Genomic DNA, 26,494 nt, shown 5'->3' on the forward strand with positions numbered 1-26,494 from the left:
GGAAGCCAAGAACCACTGGGAGAGCCACTAATAGCAAATGAGGCAGAATTAGCTATGACAGAAGTAGAAAACACCATGGGCCTCATTACAACCCAGGTGTTAAGAGTTTAACTGCGCAGTCGGCGCCGTTAACCCTTAACGCCTGATTACCATTTTAACGCCTGCTTTTAGCAGGCGTTAAAATGCAAGGCGCTAACCCGCCTTGGTGCTAATTACGGCACCGTAATTTACGGTGCCGTAATTAGCGCCTTCCCCACTCCCATTATGCCCTATGGGGCAAAAATGGGAATGGGGAAGAGTAAATGGGGAATGGGGATTTACCGCCCCACTCACCTTGGAATGGGGCGGTAAATCCGCCATCCACCATGGTGTAAACGGAGTTTACACCATGGTGGTAAAGTAGGGAACTTACCGCCTGGGTTGTAATGAGGCCCCATGTGTCAATATGAAGATAAAGAAGACTTAACTATACTACAATCAAAACTAAACAATGAGCAACGTAGCATTTTTCAAGAAGTAACAAAAGAAATTGCACATGGTGTACAACATGAAAACAAAGAATGCACCTGCCAAAATTACGAACCTATACTATTGTACATCAGTGGTGAAGCTGGCAAAATCATCAGTAAGTTCCTTTAACAATTGACAAACAACAAACTGTCAGCTGTTGTCACTGCCCTCACAGGTTTAGCTGCCTACAACATAGGTGGTGTCACTTTACACCGATTACTACTCCTGCCAGTAGAACACCAAAACAAATTAGACTATTACAAACTTTCTACAGAAGCTGCAATGGAACTACGCAGAGTATTGAAACAAATGAAAATGCTACTAATAGATGAAGTGAGCATGGTGTCCAACCTAATGTTGGCTTTGATTCACCTCAGATTACAAGAAGTACTCAAAACACACTATGAAGAGCTCTTTGCAGGAAAACGCATTATTGTTTTCGGAGATCGTCTTCAATTGACACCAGTAAAAGGTGAGCCTATTTTTAAAAACATTTTAAAACATTAGGACACAAACTCTGCCGTAAAACTGTTGGCAGCATTGGAAATGTCAACCTTTGGCAACATTTCCAATACAGAGAATTAACAGAAAACATACGGCAATCTACAGATCTCACTTATGCCAACATCTTAAAAAGTATCAGAGTTGGTATAATTTCTAAAGAAGCAGAAGTAATATTGAAAACCCGACACATTCATGTACTTTATGCTGGTAATGCAAGTGCTACAGATGTTATGGAACAATTAGCCCACAAAAATGTCAATTGTATGGCCTTAATGTCAACTCTTGCAAGCTGTTTAAAATTCAGTGAAATAATGTTAAGTAAAGAAATGCAACCAATTATGAAAATTAGCGCCACAGACAAACTAGATGTACATGGTATGACCCTACCCATGTGTGAGCAAGCCACAACAAGACTAAATAGTTTAGAAAAATCAATCTCAAACACAGCAGGCTTGGAAAAGATATTAAAATTATCCTTAAATTGCAGAGTAATGCTTAAACGTAACCTTGATGTGGACCAAGGACTAGTTAATGGAGCACTGGGTACAGTTGTTGGCTTTCAAACATACCCACGTGACAACAAAATTTAGTTTGTCAATATTCTCTTTGACAAACTTTCAGAAGTAAAAAGGATAGGACGCTCAACAGCTCGATTCCTTCTCTTCAAAGACATGTATGTACGCAAAGAACAATTTTCTCTAACTCTTGCATACGCAGTCACCATTCATAAATCACAAGGTCTTACCCAAGACAAAGCAATGATAGACATTGGCAACACAGTCTTTAAAGAAGGCATGAGCTACGTAGAACTATCACGCTTACGTACACTTGATGGTCTATTTCTAATCAACTTTCATGCAAGTAAAGTAAACGCTGATATTCCTTGCATTTTAGAATACAATTGACTTTGCTCACTATACACCCCCCATCTAAACACATATTCTGTACCACAAAAAGTAAAACGTTCTAAAAGAAAACTAAATCAAATAGAAATGCAACAGGATGTCACTGCAAATCCTCCAAAGAGAGTAAAAGAAACTAAAACTTCATCAAGTACCACAAACATAAAAGAACCCATTAGGGAAAGTAAACCAGGTACTTCATCAAAGAAGGAAGACATACTAAAAAAAAATCAATCAGATACAGAACTACCTGGTCCATTTAAACTCTCAAATATAGTTGGAGTAAATTGCTACGCAAACGTAGCAATGAATATTCTATTTCAATTGCCACCAATTGTTGACAACATTTCCTTACACAGTACAGACCAATTGTGTATGCAAATGTTAGTACTTCACAGAAATGCAACAAACAATCCTGATAACACGTATAGTGTTTCTGGAATAAGACAACAATTGGACTACTGTGCTGGAATGGTTAAATTCACTATAAACTCACAGGAAGATCCACAAGAATTTCTAATGTACTTACTACAAGTACTGGAAAATAAAAACATACCTATAAATGAAATCTTCCAGATTTCATACATGTGGAAATATACATGCACTCTATGCAACAATGTGACACAAGAAGAAATCCCCAATGAACCCTTCATATATATATAAAACCTAATTGTGGGGGGCGTGGCCAGCGTGCATGGAGTGGGGACGTGCTTTCCTCGCGCTCCTGCCCGAGATCCTACCAACGGACCAAATCGTTCGGCCTACTTAAGCTGAACAAGCACACTTGAAGTAGCTACGGGAAGAAGAACCGTTTTCCTACCCCCGACGAAGTTTCTGCATGAAAATCGGACTGGGATAACTGTTATTCGAGGCGATCAGAGAGGAGGCCCCCGCCCAACAAAATGGCTGCGCCCGCAGTTCCTATCTGAGGTGCACTGTTGGAGAGCGGATAGCCTCTGGAAGGGAGACAGAGAGGCCCGCTGCATCCGACCCGGCGATCCAGCGACACCCCGGGGTGAACTGACCCCCGCTGCTAGCTGCGGCCCAGGTCTCTGCCTCTGGGACCGCGAGCCGAGAGGAGGAGACAGAGGAGACGGAGGAGAGGACCCTCCGTGCGAGACCGCTGGGTGCGCCGTCTCCCAGGACCCCGTGCACGCAGCGTGGAAGAAGGGCCCCAAACGGTGCCGGCTGGTGGGAGACTGCGAGAGACACGGAGAGACACGGAGAAGGGAGAAGACGATGGGCGTTTCCCTCTGGAACATCCACGAGCTGACGACTCCCCGTTTGCGGCGACCACCCTCGCAATCGACTCTACATGCACGTCCCCACAGAACGTGAAAAGGCTGCGGAGTACACCCAAAGACAAGCAATGTCGCCCCCCAAAAGCAAACTAAAAACCGCGACCATGGACTCCTTCACCACGGTCAGGGCTAAACAACAGGAAACAGAAGCAGCAGACGACCCGACGACCAAGGAGGACGATCCAACAAATATGCAAGTGCTACAAGCTATATCAGCGCTGCGAACGTCCATTGAAACCAGGATTGATGAAATCAAGTCGGACATGCAGCTGATGAGATAGGATGCCCGTAACCTTACTGAAAGGGTGACTACAGCGGAGGCAACGCTGCAAGACAATGTTAACAACAACACAGAACTTAAATCTAAGGTCCAAGACCTTGAATTGCAAGTAGCTCGGCTAGAGGCGCGATCAGAAGACGCAGAGGGACGCGCCCGCCGTGGCAACATTCGGATCCTGGGGGTACCGGAAGACATGGAGGGCCCAGACCCGACTGAATTCGTAGAAACGATGCTATTGCAAGAAATTGGGGCTGGCAAACTGACCCAGGGCTTCTCAATAGAATGGGCCCACAGGTCACTACGGAAAAGCCCCCCCCGGGCTCCTGACCGCACCCAATAATTGCAAAAGTCTTGAACTTTTGCGACAGAGAGACTATGGGCCTCATTACGACCCAGGCGGTAAGTTACCGCCTGGGCCGTGACTTTACCACCATGGCGTAAACTACGTTTACGCCATGGTGGTTGGCGGACTTACCGCCCCATTCCGACCTTGGCGGGGCGGTAGGTCCCCAATCCCCATTTACCCTTCCCCATTCCCATTTTTGCCCCATAGGGCATAATGGGAGTGGGGAAGGCGTTAATTACGCCACCGTAAATTACGGTGGCGTAATTAACTCCATGGTCCCTTAGCGCCATGGATTTTAACACCTGCTAAAAGCAGGTGTTAAGTCCGCCATGGCGCTAAGGGACCTCGTACTCAGGCGGTAAGGGTCGGCGCTGTTTACGCCGCCGTAAAACCCTTACCGCCTGGGTCGTAATGAGGCCCTATATTGAGATTCTCAAGAGAAGGAGGGGAAATCGAGAAACATGGTGCCAAAATAGTAATTTATCCAGAGTATACCCCCGCGGTGCAGCGAGCACAGAACTCATTTGTGCCGGTGAAAGCTAGGTTACACAAGCTAAACCTCAAGTACATGCTAATGTACCCGTCCTGCCTTAAGGTACTATACAAGGGGAAAGCTATCTTTCTTGAGACCCCGGCAGCGCCAAATATGTGGCTTGAGGAAAACAACCTTGCAGATGAAAAGGAAAGCACTGCGCAAGAAGTCACAGGCCATTGAATGCACCAAGCAACAGGAAAGAATAAAGGTTCGCACAACTGCCGAATGAACACCGGACCGCTTGAGATTTACAACTCCATGAACGCTACGACGGGCAGGAGCGCACCAACCCATGCGTATAACAACGAAGCCGACGCACCCCCCTGAAAAACATGGAGGCCGACTGCCGACACACCACCCGCACCAGGAGGCCCGAAAAGGCCTGGAAGGATCGGGTGCCCCCGAGTGCTGCAAGTTTGAGGCAACTGCTGGGGGCAGTTCTGAGTTGAAAGGTTTGTTGCCCTCATTCACTAGAATGAGGATTGTTAATGTTAATAAGTCTCATAGTGACACTGGTAGGGGAGGAGGAAGGGAAGGAGGAAAGGAGGTGGTTCGCGCCCCAACCCTAACACAGACCGACCCCTGGATAGCAGGTCCAAGCCCAGGGGCGGCAGAGGCGGGGATAGGGGGGGACAACGGATCCGTTACTGAACCCCTATGGCTGCGACCACCATAAAAATAATGACATGGAATGTAAGGGGTCTGAGGACTTATCCCCGAAGATGCAGGATTAAAACCTACCTGCATAGAAAAGGGGTAATGATAGCATTACTACAGGAGACCCACTGCACGGCGGACTCGGTGACCAAGCTACAAACACATTAGGGAGGACAGGGATTTGGCACCACTTACTCTAAATATGCAAGAGGGGTCTACACCTGGATCCACCCACAGCTCCCATTCCGGGTGGACAAAACAGAGATAGACCCGGAAGGTAGGTTTGTCGTAATTTGGGGATTCATTGAACAGGAAGCAGTATGCATCATGAACTCCTATCTCCCTAATAATAACATACTGTCCTACCTGAACACACTGTACCCCAGAGTCGCACAGTATAGGAACGATCTCTTTATTTGGGGGGAGATTTTAACTGTGTGGACGACCCAAGGTTAGACAGGTCCACACCACAGTTGAGAGGCCCATTGACCACTACGGCAGCACTGTCCGCCATGTTGGGGAGGCTGGACATGACGGATGTGTGGCGGGAAAAGCATCCTGAAGCACGCAAATACTCATTCTACTCATCTCCAAATAAGCTACACATGAGACTAGATTATATACTCATAGACAGGGAACACTTACCCCAGGTGGAGGGAGCACAATACCTGGGGAGGACTGTCTCTGATCACTCCCCGCTCCTGATGACATGGAATCACAAAGGGCCCAGACTCCCCATTCCCATGTGGAAAATGCCCACAGACGCCCTGAAGGACCGAGCCTTCCGGGAGGAATTACGTGAATCTGTTGATGCCTACCTAGAGGTTAACACTGGTAGTGTAGCTTACAACAGCACAGTGTGGGAGGCTCTAAAGGTGGTAACCAGGGGAGAAATCATTGCAAAGGCGGGAGGTATCAAGAAGCTGCTCAGGAAAGAACTAGACCTAGTGGAATGGCAAATTGAGCGACTCGAAACGACCCCCGTAGATACCCAACACAGAGAGGAGGAGCTTGTAAAACTTAGAGAGAGGAACATAACCGTGTGGAACAGGCTGGAAAAGTTCGACTATACTACCAGAATGAACAGAGCACATGTTGAGGCGGACAAACGGGGCAGATTACTCGCCTGGCTCTGCCGAAAAGAACACCCCAAACACCCCACCACCTCACTACAAGATGAGGATGGAAACACACACTACACACAGCAGGGTATAAATGATACTTTCACTCGCTTTTACACCCACCTGTACTCACATGAGGAGCTGGTCCCCATGAACGGTTGGTAGAAACATTGGAGGAGATAGGGCTCCCTAGGCTGTCCCCTGAGCAAGCCGACTCCCTTGAAACAGAAATCACGCTCAAAGACATTACCGATGCAATTAGATCCCTGGCCACAGGCAAGGCACCTGGTACAGACGGGTTGCCCACAGAGTTTTTTAAAATGTATGAGTCCTCCCTGACCCCCCTATTACATGCAGTGTACCCGGAGGCATACGAAGAAGGAATACTACCCGAAAGCATGAGGGAGACGCGCGTGATTCCAATCCTCAAGCCCAACAAGCCGGCAGACCAATGTGACTCATATCGCCCGATTGCAATGTTAAATTATGATGTTAAAATCCTGACTACGATTTTAGCAAAGCGGCTGTCTAGAATAATAGGGGATATAGTTCACCCAGACCAGTGCGGCTTTGTGCCGGGCCGCAATACATCCATGAACCTACGCAGGCTACAACATATTATAGCGCAAACCGATAAAGACAAGGGGCCTCATTACGACCCAGGCGGATTTCGCGGTGCTAAATGCACCGCGAAGCATGGCGGAAAGCCGCCGATAGCGCCATGGGGGTTGGCGGATTTACCGCCCCATTCCGACCTCGGCGGAGCGGTAAATCCCCAATCCCCATTCTGCCCTTCCCCATTCCCATTCTTGCCCCATAGGGTATAATGGGAGTGGGGAAGGAGTTAATTACGCCACCGTAAAATACGGTGGCGTAATTAACAACGAGGTCCCGTAGCGCCATGGTTTTCTCCGGCTGGTAAAACCAGGCGGAGAAAACCTCCATGGCGCTACGGGAACTCGTAGTATGGCGGAGAGGTACGCCATGCACTACGCTGGCGTAATACCCTCTCCGCCAGGGTCCTAATGAGGCCCAAGGACTCATACGCACTGCTGTCTCTGGATGCAGTTAAAGCGTTTGACTCCATCTACTGGGAGTGGCTTGTAGCAGTGCTCAGGGAGTTTGGCTTTGACCCCGGGCAAGGGTGAAATCTGGAAAGTATGTGTCGAAGGCCTGGGATATATGCAGGGGGACTAGACAGGGCTGTCCACTATCCCCAATGCTTTATATACTGGCACTAGAACCCATAGCTGTCTACTTTAGAAAGCAGTTTTTCGATGCATGCATAAGGCTTGGAGACGAGGATCACATCATCTCGCTCTACGCGAATGACGTTCTCATATACGTCAAAGACCCACACCTCAACGTACCAACCATGCTAGAAGCATTGGACAATTATTGCAAAGTCTCTGGGATAAGCTTCAGCAGGTCGAAGTCTTGTATGTTCCCCCTGGCGGCCCTGAAAACAGTGCATCTAGTGGCACTCCCTGAGGTGGGGATCCAGTGGCAGAATACGTCATTCCGCTACCTTGGAGTGCACATAATGCATACCCCCGAGTTAATGCACGAACGCAACACAAAGGCAGCACTCCCATCTCTATGCAAATCAATGACGTTCTGGGCGAAACTCCCCCTTTCGATGATGGGCAGAGATTCGATAATCAAAATGATCGTTATCCCACGATTCCTTTATGGGTTTCAAAATGTACACTACTATATACACAAACCTTTCTTCCGACTGCTCGAGACCATACTGCGAGAGTTCTTATGGGGGAAAGGTAGGCACAGGATAGCGTTGCGGTCGCTAACCCTAACATATAGCCAAGGCGATATTCAACTTCCGAATCTAGAAAGATATTACCTAGCAGCACAGCTTAGTTTTGTGACCAAATGGCTAGATGATGAACCCACATCCAAAACACCATTGCTACAGGCCATGCTGCCCCAATTCCATCTGAAAGAACTGGTCTGGGCGCCGTCCAAACTGCTGGGAACTTTACCCTTTTTGGCTGATCAAGGGAGGAAAATTTGGCACAGGGCGAAAATGCTCACTAACTCACGGAACCCCTATGCCCCAGAAGTTCCCCTGATCACAGACTCATGCACAACACTTTCTGACTTGAAACACGTCAGGCTCTGGGAGATGATAGTACCATTACTCTAAAGCAGAGATTACCAGCAAATCTTACAAACCCTTATTTAATTTTCTTAAAACCAAAATTTGATAACTAAACTGTACTTAAACCTTAAGTAAACTTGTAGTAAAAAAATATAAACTGTTAAAATATTCCAAAAGCTATCTAACTGCCCAAAGATTCCACAACAACTAATCAGATAAATGAATACCGCTAAATTAGAGCAAAAAAGTAGACAGTTAGAATACGCCAATTGGTATCTAACTGTCCCAAAATTTAACAATATCCAAACATATAAATCAATACACTAAAATATATCAAAAATAAACAGTTAGAATACGCCTACTGATATCTAACTGCTCCAAAATTTTACAATATCCAAACAAATAAATAATATGTTACTGCTCCAAAAAACTGCAACAAGCCAATGTATAAAGCATTAGCCAGAAACAAGTGAACACTGAAAACAAACAAACAAATAAACTGTAGCATAACAGAAAAAGGTTTTTTTTTAATCCAACATGGATTTTTTTTTCTCCCACAGACCCAATGATTTTATCAACAAACACGGAAACTGAGCAAATTGCACAGTACTCTGGTTTGTAATCTACTAAATATGAGGGTCCATAAAAAAAAAATGTTGATTATACAATGTCATAAGTCATTACAAAATACTAATACTAAAATACTATTTTCTTTTATCACAGAAATGAACAAAAAATACATGTACTCCAGTTACTAAACCAAACATTAAGTATATTATAATAAGTACAACCATCGCAGCATATCACACCCATAATGGCTTATAACTTTGTTCCTTATAAATTTCAGAACAACGCGATAGTTCTTAGAACACTTTCAACTTGACAACGAACAATACGAACAGTGTCCTCAGAACACCCCCATTTCGTTTATTTGCAAACATTTCAGGACACCATGAGTGTTCTAAGAACACATTCAACTTGACAGAGAACAATACGGACAGCGTCCTCAGGACACCCCCATTTTGTTTATTTGCAAACATTTCAGGACACTGCGAGTGTTCTTAGAACACATTCAACTTGCCAGCGAACAATACGGACTACGCCTTCAGGACATCCCCTACGAACATTCCAGGACACCCGGAGTGTTCTTAGAAACGTCTTCAGAACACCTCCATTTTGTTTATTTGCGAACATTTTAGGACACCGCAAGTGTTCTTAGAACACATTCAACTTGACAACAAACAATACGGACAGCGTCTTCAGGACACCCCCATTTTGTTTATTTTCCAACATTTCAGGACACCGCCAGTGTTCTTAGAACACATTCAACTTGCCAGAGAACAATACGGACAGCGTCCTCAGGACACCCCCATTTTGTTTATTTACGAACATTTCAGGACACCGCCAGTGTTCATAGAACACATTCAACTTGCCAGAGAACAATACGGACAGCGTCTTCAAGACACCCCCTACGAACATTTCAGGACACCGCAAGTGTTCCTAGAACACTTTAAACTTGACAACAAACAATACGGACAGCGTCCACAGAACACCCCCATTTTGCTTATTTGCGAACATTTCAGGATACCGCGAGTGTTCTTAGAACACATTCAACTTGCCATCGAACAATACGGACAGCGTCCTCAGGACACCCCCATTTTGTTTATTTACGAACATTTCAGGACACCACGAGTTTTCTTAGAACACATTCAACTTGCCAGAGAACAATACGGACAGCGTCTTCAGGACACCCCCTACGAACATTTCAGGACACCGCAAGTGTTCTTAGAACACTTTAAACTTGACAACGAACAATACGGACAGCGTCCTCAGGACACCCCCATTTTGCTTATTTACGAACATTTCAGGACACCGCCAGTGTTCTTAGAACACATTCAACTTGCCAGAGAACAATATGGACAGCGTCTTCAGGACACCCCCTACGAACATTTCAGTTCCTAGAACACTTTAAACTTGACAACGAACAATATGGACAGCGTCCTCAGGACACCCCCATTTTGTTTATTTATGAACATTTGAGGACACCGCGAGTGTGTCAAGTTTAGTCGTACCAACCCTTTCCAAACCCTGATCCTCCTCACCTGATTCTTCAGATGACGACTTTTTCCTGTGTCCTTTCTTCTTCTGTGCCTTCTTTTTTTTTGTGAAGAGGTATGGCCTGTCCCGTAGGGAAGCCACTCTGTCTCCCTAGTGGAACAGGGATTCAGGTGACCCCCTTCCGGAAGGACCGGAGAGAGGAAAAAAGCATAAGCTCAAAAAAACCTCTCTTAGTAAAAGTCCAGGCTGATGTGGATCCGTGGTTGATAATAGAAAGGGTCGCTGGGTGGTGGACAATCTGGTAGGTATCCCACGAAGAAACATAGGTAAGTGTAAGTGTACTGGTATATTCAAAATGAAATCCACGTAAGGAGAGAGGAGCAGTGGTACACAGGAGCAGGCGGAAAGAAAATAACGGGAAAGAGAAAGCAGGCGAGCCCTTGAAGGGAATACAAAGCTAGCGAACAGGAACGAGACCCGTAGAAAGGAAGCAGGGCGAGACCCGGGAAAAGGGAGGAAGCGGGCAAAGCCCGAAGCGAAAGCGAAAAAACTGGAAGGCAAAGGAATGAAAGCAGCCGGCAGCATCAGCACCAGAAGCAAAGCAAAGGGTTGCAACGCGCCGGAAGAGAGGAAGGGGCGGGTTTAAGAAACAGTAACCCGGCAGAGAGCCGAAAGACTAGACCGGTAACAAGAAAACACGAAGGAAGAATCAATGTCTGACCATACGCCATCGTTGCCACAAGCGCCAGCACGGCAAACGAGCAAGGCGCGTGAAAGAGTGTTCTTAGAACACATTCAACTTGCCAGAGAACAATACGGACAGCGTCTTCAGGACACCCGCTACGAACATTTCAGAACACCGCAAGTGTTCTTAGAACACTTTAAACTTGACAATGAACAATACGGACAGCGTCCTTAGGACACCCCCATTTTGTTTATTTTCGAACATTTCAGGACACCGCCAGTGTTCTTAGAACACATTCAACTTGCCAGAGAACAATACAGACAGCGTCTTCAGGACACCCCCTACGAACATTTCAGGACACCGCGAGTATTTTTAGAACACTTTAAACTTGACAACGAACAATACGGAGAATGTCCTCAGGACACCCCCATTTTGTTTATTTTCAAACATTTCAGGACACCGCCAGTGTTCTTAGAACACATTCAAAATCCCATCAAACAATATGGACAGCATCCTCAGGACACCCCCATTTTGTTTATTTATGAACATTTCATGACACCACGAGTGTTCTTAGAACACATTCAACTTCCCATCGAACAATACGGACAGCGTCCTCAGGACACCCCCATTTTGTTTATTTACAAACATTTCAGAACATCACCAGTGTTCTTAGAACACATTCAACTTGTCAGAGAACAATACGGACAGCGTCTTCAGGACACCCCCTACGAATTTTATTTTATTTATTTGCATTTATCAAGTGCGCTTGCAGCCCATAAGGCATCGAGGCGCTGTTACAGATGATAAGCAGACTAGATTTACAGGCGGGTGCCCAATGGGCTCATGGTTACACGGTAACGATCAAATATGTAGGGAATTGTTCAAACCAACTTGTGAAAGATTTTCTGTTTAGATAAAGAGTCTAGTTTTAATAGCCTTACGGAAGGCTATGTGTGATTCAATCAGTCTTAGGTGAGGTGGCAGGGCGTTCCAGTGCGTGGCTGCTTGGGTGGGGAAGCTGGAGCCTCCAGTGCGCACCTTTCGTGAAGTGGGTGTGACAATCGTGTTGGCATAGCGTTATCTTAGGGGTCTGGTGGCCGTGTGCCTGATGATTTTGTCGGTCAGGTAAGGCGGGGCGAGCTTGTGGAGGCATTTGTGGGTGAGGGCAAGCTGGGGGTCTATATACAATGTGCAAGGTTATGGTGCAGTTGGGAGAAACGTCAATTTTTAGAGGGAGGTAGTCGCTGTTGGTGTCAAGCAGGCCTTCAACTTCTCTAATGGCAATGGCTTCCCTGGCGATGAGGGCAACGCCTCCACCTTTATGCGAGGTGCGGTCTTTCCTGAAAATGGAATACCCAGGTGGGATGGCAAGGGATAAGGCTGGGCCTGACGTTTCATTGAGCCAAGTTTCATTAAGGATGAGGAGGTCGAGGTCGTCCTTTCGAACACCACGAGTGTTCTTAGAACACATTCAACTTGCCAGAGAACAATACGGACAGCGTCCTCAGGACACCCCAATTTTGTTTATTTACGAACATTTCAGAACATCACCAGTGTTCTTAGAACACATTCAACTTGTCAGAGAACAATACGGACAGCGTCTTCAGGACACCCCCTACGAATTTTATTTTATTTATTTGCATTTATCAAGTGCGCTTGCAGCCCATAAGGCATCGAGGCGCTGTTACAGATGATAAGCAGACTAGATTTACAGGCGGGTGCCCAATGGGCTCATGGTTACACGGTAACGATCAAATATGTAGGGAATTGTTCAAACCAACTTGTGAAAGATTTTCTGTTTAGACAAAGAGTCTAGTTTTAATAGCCTTACAGAAGGCTATGTGTGATTCAATCAGTCTTAGGTGAGGTGGCAGGGCGTTCCAGTACGTGGCTGCTTGGGTGGGGAAGCTGGAGCCTCCAGCGCGCACCTTTCGTGAAGTGGGTGTGACAATCGTGTTGGCATAGCGTTATCTTAGGGGTCTGGTGCCCGTGTGCCTGATGATTTTGTCGGTCAGGTAAGGCGGGGCGAGCTTGTGGAGGCATTCGTGGGTGAGGGCAAGCTGGGGGTCTATATACAATGTGCAAGGTTATGGTGCAGTTGGGAGAAACGTCAATTTTTAGAGGGAGGTAGTCGCTGTTGGTGTCAAGCAGGCCTTCAACTTCTCTAATGGCAATGGCTTCCCTGGCGATGAGGGCAACGCCTCCACCTTTATGCGAGGTGCGGTCTTTCCTGAAAATGGAATACCCAGGTGGGATGGCAAGGGATAAGGCTGGGCCTGACGTTTCATTGAGCCAAGTTTCATTAAGGATGAGGAGGTCGAGGTCGTCCTTTCGAACACCACGAGTGTTCTTAGAACACATTCAACTTGCCAGAGAACAATACGGACAGCGTCCTCAGGACACCCCCATTTTGTTTATTTACGAACATTTCAGGACACCGTGAGTGTTTTAGAACACATTCAACTTGCCAGAGAACAATACGGACAGTGTCTTCAGGACACCCCCTACGAACATTTCAGGACACCGCAAGTGTTCTTAGAACACTTTAAACATGACAACGAACAACACGGACAGTGTCCTCAGGACACCCTCATTTTGTTTACTACGAACATTTCAGGACACCGCGAGTGTTCTTAGAACACATTCAACTTCCCATCGAACAATACGGACAGCGTCCTCAGGACACCCCCATTTTGTTTATTTACAAACATTTCAGAACACCACCAGTGTTCTTAGAACACATTCAACTTCCCATCGAACAATACGGACAGAATCCTCAGGACACCCCCATTTTGTTTATTTACAAACATTTCAGGACACCACGAGTGTTCTTAGAACACATTCAACTTCCCATCGAACAATACAGAGAGCGTCCTCAGGACACCGCCATTTTGTTTATTTACGAACATTTCAGAACACCACCAGTGTTCTTAGAACACATTCAACTTGCCAGAGAACAATACGGAGAGCGTCTTCAGGACACCCCTATGAACATTTCAGGACACTGCGAGTGTTCTTAGAACAGTTTCAGCTTGCTTGCGAACAAAACGGACACATATTGCGTCCTCAGAACACCCCCCCCATTTAGTTTACTTAGAACATTTCAGGACAGCCGTTTTATCCGCGGACAAATCAAACACAACAAGAGCGTCTACCACATTAAAAAACACAACATTTAACCTATCTCATACTCTCCCACCCTCCCCAAACACTCTTACACACAAACACACTCTACTAAATACAAATTTGAAACCAAGTTTCACCGCGCTGTCCGCGGACGTCCGCGAATCCAAGTTGGCAGGCGCTACCGAAAATCTGACGCCCTCCAAGCTCTGCGCCATCCAATCAGTGAACATGTCGCATGTCCGCAAACATCACGCAACAGGACACTGTCCGTGGAGCGAACAGGGAAGTCTGTCCGCGGACCGAACACAGATATCACTTATTTTTTATGACCTACGTTTTGGTCATTTTACAAAATAAAACTAGACGGATTTTCATCAAATCTGCAAAAGCACGCTTTCGGGACCAAGCCGCTACTACTGGTCCAAATTTGGTGAAAATCCGTCCAGCGGTTTGGGGTGTAGGCGCGAGCAAAGTTTTTTCCCCATTCAGTCTATGGGGAAAAAAAAATTTGGGACCCCCCCTATAACTTTGCCCCCCTGGACGAATCCTCACCAAACTTTGCATTCAGAGTGGGCCATATACTTTTTTTGCAAAGTTTGGTGAGGATTCTTCCAGGGGGAGCAAAGTTATAAGCCGCCCAAAAAGTGCTCTTCCTATGGAAACAGCAACTTAACCATAACTACATGGCCTATATATATATATATATGGTGGAATGTATACCCTTCTTTTTTTTAAATGACAACGGAAATCAGACAATTCTTTAAGTGTAAAACTAAATGTGCACTCTATTTTGTCTATGCTTTATGTGTCTGTGAATTAAGGATAATTCGAGGCAATACCAATGGCAGTAGGCACTACACAAATTCCATAAAACAAAACATAACATAAGAATTCGGGATAACCCAAATATTATTGGAAGCCAGGGTCCTATGTTACCTAAATTACCCCTTGTGTCACATTGGCAAAGGATTCACACAAATAACAACAAGCAGCAAGTGAAATGTGTTGAGCTATACAGTGTAAGCAATGACATAAGAGGAGGTGATCGAGAACTCAAGTTGAAACAAACAGAAGCTAGACAGATATATAAGCTATGAGCAGTACAAGTAGGCCTCAACACAAAGCATGACATAAATGTCTTTCTGTAACATATGAGTACCTTGGTACAAATGGTCCTCAATCTGATGTTTGATTTGACATTGTGTAATGTAACCTTTGTATTATTTAGCAGGATGGCAGAACTTGAGAACCAGAGCAAAACATAAATGACCTTTCTGGACAGAGGAGGAAGCAAATAAGGTGATATATTGTTATGAATATGGGACATACAAAGGAGAAGGAACACCTCTAGTGTAGACAATGCTTAATGAGTCAACAGGGGGATTAAGGATACGGTTTTTATTAATTCTGCACCCTTTGTATTGGCTGCAATTCCCTAATCACTTAAGCCACAAAGAAACTAAGCTGGCCAGTGTTTGGGGAGCCATCTGATTTCAGGGTTCAACGTCCTGAGTTCCGCCTTTGGGGCATGACTTCTGGTCATGGCTCTCTATCCAATGGTATAGGTCAGCTAACCAGTTTTATCAATTTACTTTTTGTGAAAGTGCTGCCAAAGCCAGGAAGGTCCACTAAAACCAAAAAATGAAAAGAGACTCCCATGAAGAAGGAAGACACTGTGTAGATGGTGTATTTGCACCTGTTTTGCGAGTAGTGCAGACACTTGTGACAGCCCTGGAAACTAGTGTTCATGTTAACTGAACCTTAATTTCTTCAAATCCTATCTAAAACCGACCTCCCTTAAGAGACACCTGTTTCACGACACATCTATAGAATATATATAAATTACAGAAGAGACCACGCAGGTTGCTATTTTCTGTTTTTACTAGTGTGTTTTAGTTTACTAAGAAACTTTTCACACTTGCAAAAATAGTAAAACACATGTCAACATTTTTACAAAAACACATAAAATCACATATTGATTGTTACTGAAAATTATGAGCATGAAAAAAATGGGATAGTGATCCATTGCGCTGTCTGACCACTTTCTGTAATGTGACCACAGATTGATTGGATGTTATGCACTCCAATGATTTGCACTAGAGACAGTCTGAAGATGCTCAGTGCTCCTCATAGATGCTCATCATATCTACAAGACGCACACAAGCAATACATACCGAATTCTATTTACACTGTTGAAATCTTCGTTAATAGGTTAATGGCCGACTGGCGTAAACTCAAGTTGCTCTTACAATCACATTTTGTTTTGCGAAAATATATATCATTTGAGATTTTTCCCAACAAAATATCAGAATATACTATCTACTATTAACATCAGCTTTACGGCATGCACAGCATTTTCAGAATGCAAATATTGGCCTCATTTCGTTGTAGCATATGGGGCTGCTCAGAGGGACTAGTAAGACCTAAATCAGTCAATTTGATTGGCTGATTAAGGTCTTGCTTGTGCTTAGTATTAGTTTGCCAGTTGCTTTTTTTATGACAGCTCCCTACTTTTTTTTCCTGATCTAAATCGTTGTAACATTATTATCCCCTCAGTACAATTAAATGAGAATATCAATGATTTGCTTTTCCTGGGGGAGGTGAAATGAAGTCAGTTAATTTCTGTGTAAATGTAAGGCAACGCTTGTTCAGTTCACCGTGTTCCTAGTGATGAAACATTGTTATTAGAAGAAGATATTTTTGAGATATAACTTTAATATGTCTTTTTTTTTTGCACAGCCCGTTGTAATAACCCAGCAAAGTGCCAGTGTTGAGAAGGTCGTGGCTCGAATGAAGTCAGTGCTAGAGAAACCAGTAATTGACACATCATTATTTAAATGCCACTCTGCTGAACTCTTTTCAGCGAGTCCACACGAGCTGTGAGTCAGTGAACTGGTATTGCAGAACAGCAAGCATCCCTCTGCATATGCCCTTTCCACACACAAAACAGTTTGTTATCATGATATTCAGGAAAAGGCAAACCAACACAAGCAGTTGTGAATTTGCTTTTCACAGGGAAACACATCATATAGTCACGATGTACCACAGTGCATTGTTGTATATTTTGCACATACACCAATAATTCTTGAGTGTTGGGTTCATTGGTAACTTGAATAGCAACTGAAGAAGGAAGCAGATCATCACTCCACCACTTAATAGAAACAGCATTTTCAGACTTCAAAAATGCACCATTAAGATTTATCATGTACCCCGAGTTTTAAAATGCAATCCCGGTGGAAGTGCTGGAAACAGGATTGTACTCTGATTTCGGGTACTTTGGAAAACCTATCCATAATTTGCAGCATTGAGTTCACAGTAGGCAACGAATAACAGTACGCAAGACTTCCAGGGATTATTATTTTTCATTGTGGTGCTTTGTGCTGAAGTGCACCACGACCAGAATGACACCAGTCACAGAGTGCCCCTTTTGCATGTCTGAAGTGCAGTGAGGGGTTCTCCATTAAAAGAGGATTAGTCTATCCTATTGTCAACTTTCAAGTCAGTTGATGATTTAAAAAAGAAAAAAATGAAAGGACACTGATCCGTGATCTGAAATGATGCTTGCAAGCAAGCTTGAACCACCCCAAGGGGATTTTCGTGGGGTCACCTCCAGATAATTTTTTTTAAATAATTGCTTGAAATGGTGAATTTTGCAGAATAATTATTGCAAACATTGGATGAAAAACCATGTAATTTACATTCGGTTCTGGAGAGTAGCAGGAAACATTCTAATAAATGTCAGATAACCTACAGTATACAGACAGTATACAGACATATTTTACAACCTATATTTATGCTGCCTAGGCCCACAATGTATGCCAGCATTTTCACACAAAAACACACTTCATGATTTCTGTGCCCACAATATACTGCCACTGCAAATCACTTTCATGATGAATGGGCCCAAAATGTATGAAAGCAGAGCCCTGTTTAGCATATTCAGCACCTAGAACATTTGCAGACATTGGCCCGTAAAGCATATTTTCTTGACGCCTATGCCCACAATAAATGGCATTGTTACCCTGTAAAGCACATTTACATGCCTCCACAAAATATGTCCATGTTCCTGTCCTGTAAAGCAAATGTTCATGTTGAATGACCCACAAGGTATGCCAGAATTGCCCTGTAAAAGACATATTTCTGATATATATCCCCAGAGTATATGCTAGGACTGACTTGTGAAACATGTTTTCTTGGCTAATGACCCCACAATTGTGGTATACATGCCCTGTAAAACACATTTTCACAACCCACCAAATTATGCCAAAAACCTCTCTGTAAAACACATTTTCATGATACATCTTCCCACAAAATATGCCAACATTATCCTACAAATCAAGTTTCCTTGATGCATATCCCTGCAATATATGTCAGCATTGCCACTGTAACACACCTTTTTTTTCAACAAAACATTTTTATTGGTTTTCTCAGGACAGTAACATGTAAATCAGAATTTAAGAAATCATATTCTGAGAAACAACAAGACTGCAATCTATACGTGATCCTCCATCTCTTTAAGTACATTTTATCTGGTCTATTCATGTATACATCCAATTGTCCCATATTTCCTGAACTTTATAAGGGCATCCGTGTGAGTTATAAATTCATCAGGCAACATCAAAGGACCATTTCGCGAAGCTTGGTAGCTCTTCACTCCCCCAAAACAGAGCAATGTTGCCTTTAAGAATCACACTATATACCCATCAACAACAACTTCGAAGCACTGGGTATTTCAGTGCCCATCACACTCGATAATGTACTCAGAGTTGAGTGCCAGAATGTTTGTGTCTGTGGACATTGACATGTACTGTGAAAAAAGTTGCTGTCAACATTTTTGCAGTATAGACAGTATTGGTGGCATGCCCGGACTCATTTGAAAAGCAGTGTTCTTGCATAGTAGATTCTGTGCAGAATTTTAAGTTGTACCAATCGGGGTCTAGATGATATTGCAACCTCATGGGGAAACATCAGTGAATCAGTGCATTCTTTGGAGTCTAAGGGACAGATTTCAGCTTCCAATTTGGATTTGATATTCAATAGTGCCTGTGATGTAAATGATGAAATGGCTTGATATAAAGCATATTAACATTTTATATAGTGTAGCCCTGCCCAACAGGGTTATCAGTAACGATTTACATTGTATAGCATCATATAAGAGAGGATTAGTTATCGGCTCCAGTTTGTGTTTGAGAAAGATTAGTTGGTCTTCACATATATTTATACCCAGGTATTTGAATGTGTCTTTAGCAGTTTGGAGGTTGCAATCTGGGGGTTTTACTAATTCAACCCAGTGTATGGGGAACATCATAGATGTTGCAAGTTCACCCCCAGACAGCTGATTTTGCCATATTCTTTAAGGATTTGTCACCTTCGGGCAGGAGTGGATTGGGTCTCCCAGGAAAATAGAGGGCATCATCATGTAGTGCTATCATGTCTTTCTGTTTCGTGGGCCACACAAAGCCAGGCCATGTTGTATCGAATCCCTGCCGAATTGCCAAGGGCTTGATGGCCCGTGGGAACAAGAGTGGTAAAAGAAGACATTGCCGTCTTGTTTCCTTCTCCAGAGAGAATGCTCATGAAGAAGGCCCATTCACTTTGCATGATGTCACGGGTTTCTCATAAACCAATCTGATCCAGGTTAGGAATCCATTGTCAAAGCCCATTCGTGTCAGTACACACCATAGAATCCCAATAGTACTGCAACAAATGGCTTCTTTAAAATCAATGGTGTGGACTGGTAATGGGACTTGAATGAGAGAGGCCTGGTCTATTTCAATGTGGAGCCGTCTAATATTCATCCCGGTGGATCTACTGGGTAAGAACCCGCACTGATGCGTGTGAGTTATGGAAGGCATAAATTGTAACAATTGTTTGGGCAGAATCTTAGCAAGGATTTTGGCTTCACAATTGATGAGCATAATGGGTCGTATGAGGAGCATTCATTAGGAGATGTGTTTTTCTTAGGGATAACCACTGTTGCTCCTTGCCGAAGGACTGGGGTTAGCTCGCCTTTGTCCTTACATTTTTTAAAGAGGTCGAGCATGGATTTTGTAATTTTGTTGATAAGTCTCTTCTAAAGATCTATAGGGAATACGTCCAGTCCTGCTGTTTTCCAAGACTGAGGGTTTGAGCGCCCCATTATGATCTATTCTTCTGTGCCATCAAGAAGAAACTCAGCTTTTTCTTGCACAGTCATTTGAGGTAATATAATATTATATGCAGCGTTTTGCTCATCCGTACTGGCTTGAGTGTGGGGTAGCCTGTAGAATACTTAGCAAATTCATTGGCTATCCCTCTATATTCAGTTATAGTCCCTCCTTTCCTGTTATCTAATTCCCTGGCATATCATGATTCATCATCCCGCCTTTCAAGCCAAGCCACTAAGTTCCCAGACTTATCTCCCATGTTGTAAATTCTACTTTTCTTGTCCCGGTGTGCGTGGCATGTAGGGCTGAGAACATGTTTGCAGTACTTTTCACTAGTCTTTAGTAACAACCTGTGTATGCATTGGAGCAGTTTGTAAGAATTTCCAAGTTTCAGTTATTCAATTTCTATTTCCTCCATATTTCTCATTCGATTTTTGTTCCTAGCCAATAGCGTTGACATTATATCACTGCATAGTACTGTTTTATAGCCCTCTCATTCCTCCATATTTCTTATTCGATTTTTGTTCCTAGCAAATAGCATTGAAATTATATCACTGCATAGTACTGTTTTATAGCCCTCTCATAGCTTTAGTGTGCTGCCCACAGATGTTGAATTAAGTTCAAAGTATTCTTCTATTTTGGCCATTAAGTTTTCAATCAGTATGGGAAAACCAAAGTAGTATGCATTGAGTCGCCAATCTCCCCTTGACCTAGGCTTGGTTCCCCGTATGCCAATCAGTAAAGGTGAATTGTCTGATTTTCCCCTGGGTAGGATCCTGACAAATACAATTCTATACAATTCACTTTGCAGAACAAAAACGTATTATGGTCTTGACATGCACTTGTGAACCCCCAAGTGAAAACAAAAAAGTGATGGCTTGAGGGTGGAGTGACCTCAGACGTCTGACATACTTAATGTCGGGGCAAAATTGTACAGGATAGTGTGGCTAGTTGAATTCCTGCCACTAAGATAGGTTTGAACCCATGCATAACTCAATACCTAATTGAAGTCTCCCCTCCATGATCCAAAAGCATGCTGGATGTGGCTCGATCAAGTTGAAACTCCATACTTTGTGGGGGTGGATCTTTCCCGCCAACAGTACATATCTGCTGCGTCTATTCTCTATGACTTTGCAAGTTTAAACAGAAGGTGTTTATGTATCATGGTCATTTCTCCTCTGGAGCCCCTTGAGAGACCTGCATGTAGAGTTTTTCTATAATTGGATCTCAGAAAGAACCTACATTCTGTTCTCACCAAACTTATTTCTTGAAGTAATATGACATCTGGTGTATGCCTATTAATGTAATGTAAGATAGTCCCTCTCTTAATCACGTCACCCAAGGAATTGGCATTACAAGCAATGAATGCCATCCTTCTACTTTCTATTTTTTGGGCATCTGGAACACTATAGGGCTTATTTCGAGTTTGGTGGTAATAATAGTGGTATTTCCGTCACACGGAATGACCGTTACCGCCAATGTGGTCAGCGGAATTACCACCATATTATGAGGTGGTGGACATGGAAAAATGCACCTTCCGGTAATGGTAATTGCGCATGGTGAAATGACCACCAAAATCTGACACCAAGTGGTAATTCTGCCAATTTTCAGTGGAAACACTGTTCCCGCCATCAAAATTGGAGGAATTACCGAACAGCAATTGCACCAAAAAACAGCGGAATTGGTGCCAGGTGGAAACAGCCTCCCCTTCAAAAAGGGGAAGCTGATCAGCTGCCATTTTGAAAAACACTATCCATTGAACATCAACAGTTGTAGCAGCCATCCACGTAAAAAAAAGTTCCCATACATGGCAGGGGACACAATCCAAATCCTGGTACCGGAAATGAGGCTGCGGGAGCCAAAATTCACAGAGGCAGAGATAACTGTACTGGCTGATGAGGTGGTGGCTAACACAGACCTGGTGCATGGGGTCAGTAGCAGGAAGACCACAATGCAGTATAAGGTCTACGAACATTGACACAGTGGTGGCAGTGGGGACCGTACCCAGGGATTTATTTATTTATTTGCATTTGTATAGTGCACCTGCAGCCCAGAGGCATCGTGGCGCTTGTTACATGAAGTGTATATGCATTTTCAGTTGGCAAGGTTACATGTGACCGAGAGGTCTCTTAGTTCATGGCAATGCATCATCTCCCATCACGCTCACACAGAGGCATGGGCAAACATGTAATGCAATGGGTCAGAAAGACATTTGTGGGGCATATGCCACCTATCCACACAACACCAAGTCTCATAAAGGGCTTTAGGCATACTTCACATATCAGTGAAGGCCTACTCATTGAAACAATGCATCCAGCCTGCTAGGCAAGATTGTATGCAGTACCCTTTGGGTGCACTACAACAACCCTGATCTCCTGGCAATAGAAACCCAAACTTTGGTATACGTCTGCACTACACAGGTTGCTAGCCTGTGGAGCAGCCAGGCTTATCTCAAGAGGGGTCACTGTGAGCTGTAGGGGAGTTACACAGAGATTCTCAGTGACAAGTATTCAAATAAACTCTTACACACAAGGTTTCTCGATAAAACTATTATTAATTTATTTATCAGTCACTTAGAATAAGTCTTCTTCAGAAGGGGGCAATATAAAACAGCACACAAATATACTTCATAAATACACACTCTTAGTTGTCTAAATCAGCAAATACCCATTTGGGATGACACACAGGCACTACCTACACCCTCAAGTGACTTCAATAGCTAGAGTGCTGCTGACATTTATATATCACGGTTGCATTTAGAATATTCTTAGCAGTAGTGTTAAAGACAAGAGTGCTCAGAATAAAACAAGTATTCATACAGTTATTCTTAAGTAGGTAGGTACTTTCAATACAACCCCCCAATGCAAAGTCAGTTAACCCTTTCCTGGACGGAAGGCAAAACACAGAAGCAGCAGAGAGAAGAGTCATTCAGGTAGCCTAGGCCAGCCAATGTTAAGTTGGCAAAAATCAAGGTGAACTGAAGCACTTCTTACAGGTAACTAGAAAGCCCTTTCCAATGTTTAAAAAGTCTTGGTAGAATAGAGGAAAATCAAAGTATGGCCACAAGCTGATTAGGCTTGTGAAGTAAAGAAGCTGACAGCAACTTTACACATGCAACCAAACAAGTCTCCAACGAGGACAAGTGGCTACACAACAAGAGGTACGTTCTTTTAGACTTTACAGTACCTTTAGGTTGAAGAAAAAGTGCAGCAGATGACTTCTGTTCATGTGCAGCTCTGCAGATCTTGCTGTTCCTGGGCCTCAGTAGTGGGGCCAAGAGGGAGGACTTCTGGGGACTCCTGCACTGCAATGGTACAGTCACCGCTCGCAACCGGCAAACTTCCAACAAGTGGCTGTTTGGTGTTTCAGCTCCTTGCGTCTACCGCAAATAGCAACACCGCAGTTCCTGGCTGTCAAGATGGGCCTTTCTTGCATCTTGGGTCCTGCACTCTGTTGAGGGGGCTGAGGCTCGGTCAGTCCTTCTTCCTGGGACTCTGGAGGATCTTCCTGGAGCCCTTGGCCAGCTTACAAGCAACGCACATACACACTGGTGTTCCTCTCCCTGGCTATCCGGCTCCAGCAGCGACTGCAGTGGATACTCGACCAGCTTTGAGAGGATGTCCAGGTGGCTTACTTTGGAGTTGATTGGTCCCACCAACCATGGGCGTAATTTTAGTGGGGGCCAGGGGTGTTTGTCCCCCCCAACTTCCATGGCTCACCATTTTGTCTCCATTAATTTGGCTGGGGCACCTTTTCTACAGATTTCATGTCCCCCCAACATTTTCAGTAAAGTTACGCCACTGCCACCAACTGAAAGCGAGAAGTCGTCCTTGCGGGAGCTTCTCTGTCGATATGAATTTGGAGTTTCAACACAGCAGCAGGGCTTCAATGGGCAAACCAACGGTCCAGGAGTTGCAGCAGGCGTCTTCTTCAAGTTCTTCTTCGGATTCCTTCGTCCAGTGGTCGACTCTGCCTCCTAAGCCAAAAAAGCCTCGCCTTTTATGCAGCTTGCCCCCATTCATTCCAGCCCAGTCCTTCCCGGACAGCCAGCCAGCCAATAACTTTAGAGTGCATTCATGTCTCTTAGGAGACTAAGCACAGGGAGTTTTGGGCACCTCCCTCACTTTCTGTCCCTGCAGACACCCTGGAGCCAGAGGCGAGTTTCACTCATGAAGCCTGCCTAGGACAAAACGAACAAAGGGACCAAACCTGGTTTGGCATACAGAGTAAATCTCAAGAAGGACCTTTCCACAAAGAAATGGCGAAAAAAGAAGACCAGGGCCATTTTGACAAAAATGGCATCCATTGGTGCTCTACCGTGGCTGCGAACGCAGCCTGCGCTAAAATCCCATAATGGTAGTAACAAGTAAATCACTGCTACCAGCCATTCAGTGAGGAAAGGGTAACATAAAAATGTTACATGAGAAGCTAGACAAAGGGAACCCCTCCAGCACCCTATTGTAAAATAGAAAGTTACAAGTGTAAGTAAAGTCAGTTTCACTTCACTGCTCTTGGAAACAGTAGTTTATCCAAGAGAAGGTATTGAAACCTTGGGGAAATCTGAAATACTTCCCTGTGTCACTGCACTGAAGGTGCTGTGTGACACCATGTAAAAGATGATGCATATGGAGTTTTTCAGACTCCGCACCCAAAAGAACACAGAAAACACAGAAAATTAAAAGTACAAAGTCCCAAAGTTCAGCAAATGAGCTGGGGTCTCTAAGGTGGGGGGAATTTAGCACTAAACAGAAAATTCTCCCTAACACAGCCTCACCGCTATGATCACCCCCCCGCTGGTCACTACACAATCCCTCTAGGGCCACGCCACCTACTGCATTCAGGCAGTCAAGATGCAGTCACTAGTTGCAGGGTACAAAGCTTTCAATTCCATGATGACCCCGTGACACACCCACACCCTTTCCCATAAGAACTGTATTGGTTGGGTGGGTGGGCTAAGAACAACGCTGTAATTCAATGCACAAGCAACCCCTTTTGCACTTTGGTCTTAAAGGCATGTCACTTATCTCACCACAGGTAGCCATGGCAGCCCGAGGAACAGAAAGGCAGCAGCACAACAGGCACCTCTGGCACCACAACTTCAACTCCAGCACCACCCTCCTGCCAGACATCCTGGGATACACGGCAGAGTGCTGGCAAGGGGAAAAAGGCACAAAGTCTGCATCAGCCATCATAGTGCTCAATGTCCTGACAGCAGCTGCGCTTGCCAGTACTGGTGACAACAGAGCCATCTCTACCTCAGGCAGCGGTAACACTGTGGCCACCACCACCACAACCACAGTTATGTGGACCTTTGCAACAGAAACAGTGGCGACCACCAGCACAGCTGCATCTTTCACAGTGCCTCAGACCACAAGTGTGACAATGCAAAGCTTTGCAAAAAGTGTGGCAGTGGACACAGACACAAACATTCCACACACTCCTGCCATCACAAGGGGTATGCCCCATCAGATTTACTTTCCAAAACTTCCCTTCCTCTCTCCTCTCACAACCATGTCTTCGCCCATATACACTGGCCAGCCATCCCAGTGGCACCATGATCAGAACAGTGATTTCACTCCTGATGATGATGACACTGCAGATGGTGGGCCACATGTATCGGCGGGGGGGGGATATGCCCTATGACCCATCATCGCAAGTCCCCACAACAACACTGGATGCAATATGGCAAAGACTGAGCCAAATCAAATAGTGGTAGGAACGGATGGAGGCCATCACAGAGGAACACAAGGGGCATGCTAATGCCATTCAGGATGCAATTCAGGGAGGCTTGAGAAGGCTGGCTGCCATTGTGGAGAGGCAGAGCAGGTGGGTTACAGATGCCACAGCAGTACTGACAGTAGTAGGCCACAGGGTGCAGGAGTTGGCAGAGTCCATGTCCTCAGGCAATGAGACCTTGCTAAGGACAAGGACTCAGACTTTCCAGCACATTCGTGGGGGTGACACAACCAGTTCCATCTCGGCCATGCCCACTAGGGGATCCTTGCCCAGCTTCAAATACAGGCTCTCCCAGAGGAGATAGCCCCCTTTTCCAGCTGCGACTTTGCAAGAAACAAAAGAGGGGCTAAGCCAGTCATTGTTTTGGGGATTTGGGTGGTGGGTGGGCAAGGGACTGTTGGTGATGTGGGTGGCGGGTGCACAAGGAACTTTTGAGGATGTGGGTGGCAGGTGGTCCAGGGTGGGGAG

The sequence above is a fragment of the Ambystoma mexicanum genome, chromosome 5p, assembly GCF_040938575.1.
Source record: "Ambystoma mexicanum isolate Mex_15411 chromosome 5p, UKY_AmexF1_1, whole genome shotgun sequence".
In the NCBI taxonomy this organism is placed as follows: domain Eukaryota; kingdom Metazoa; phylum Chordata; class Amphibia; order Caudata; family Ambystomatidae; genus Ambystoma; species Ambystoma mexicanum.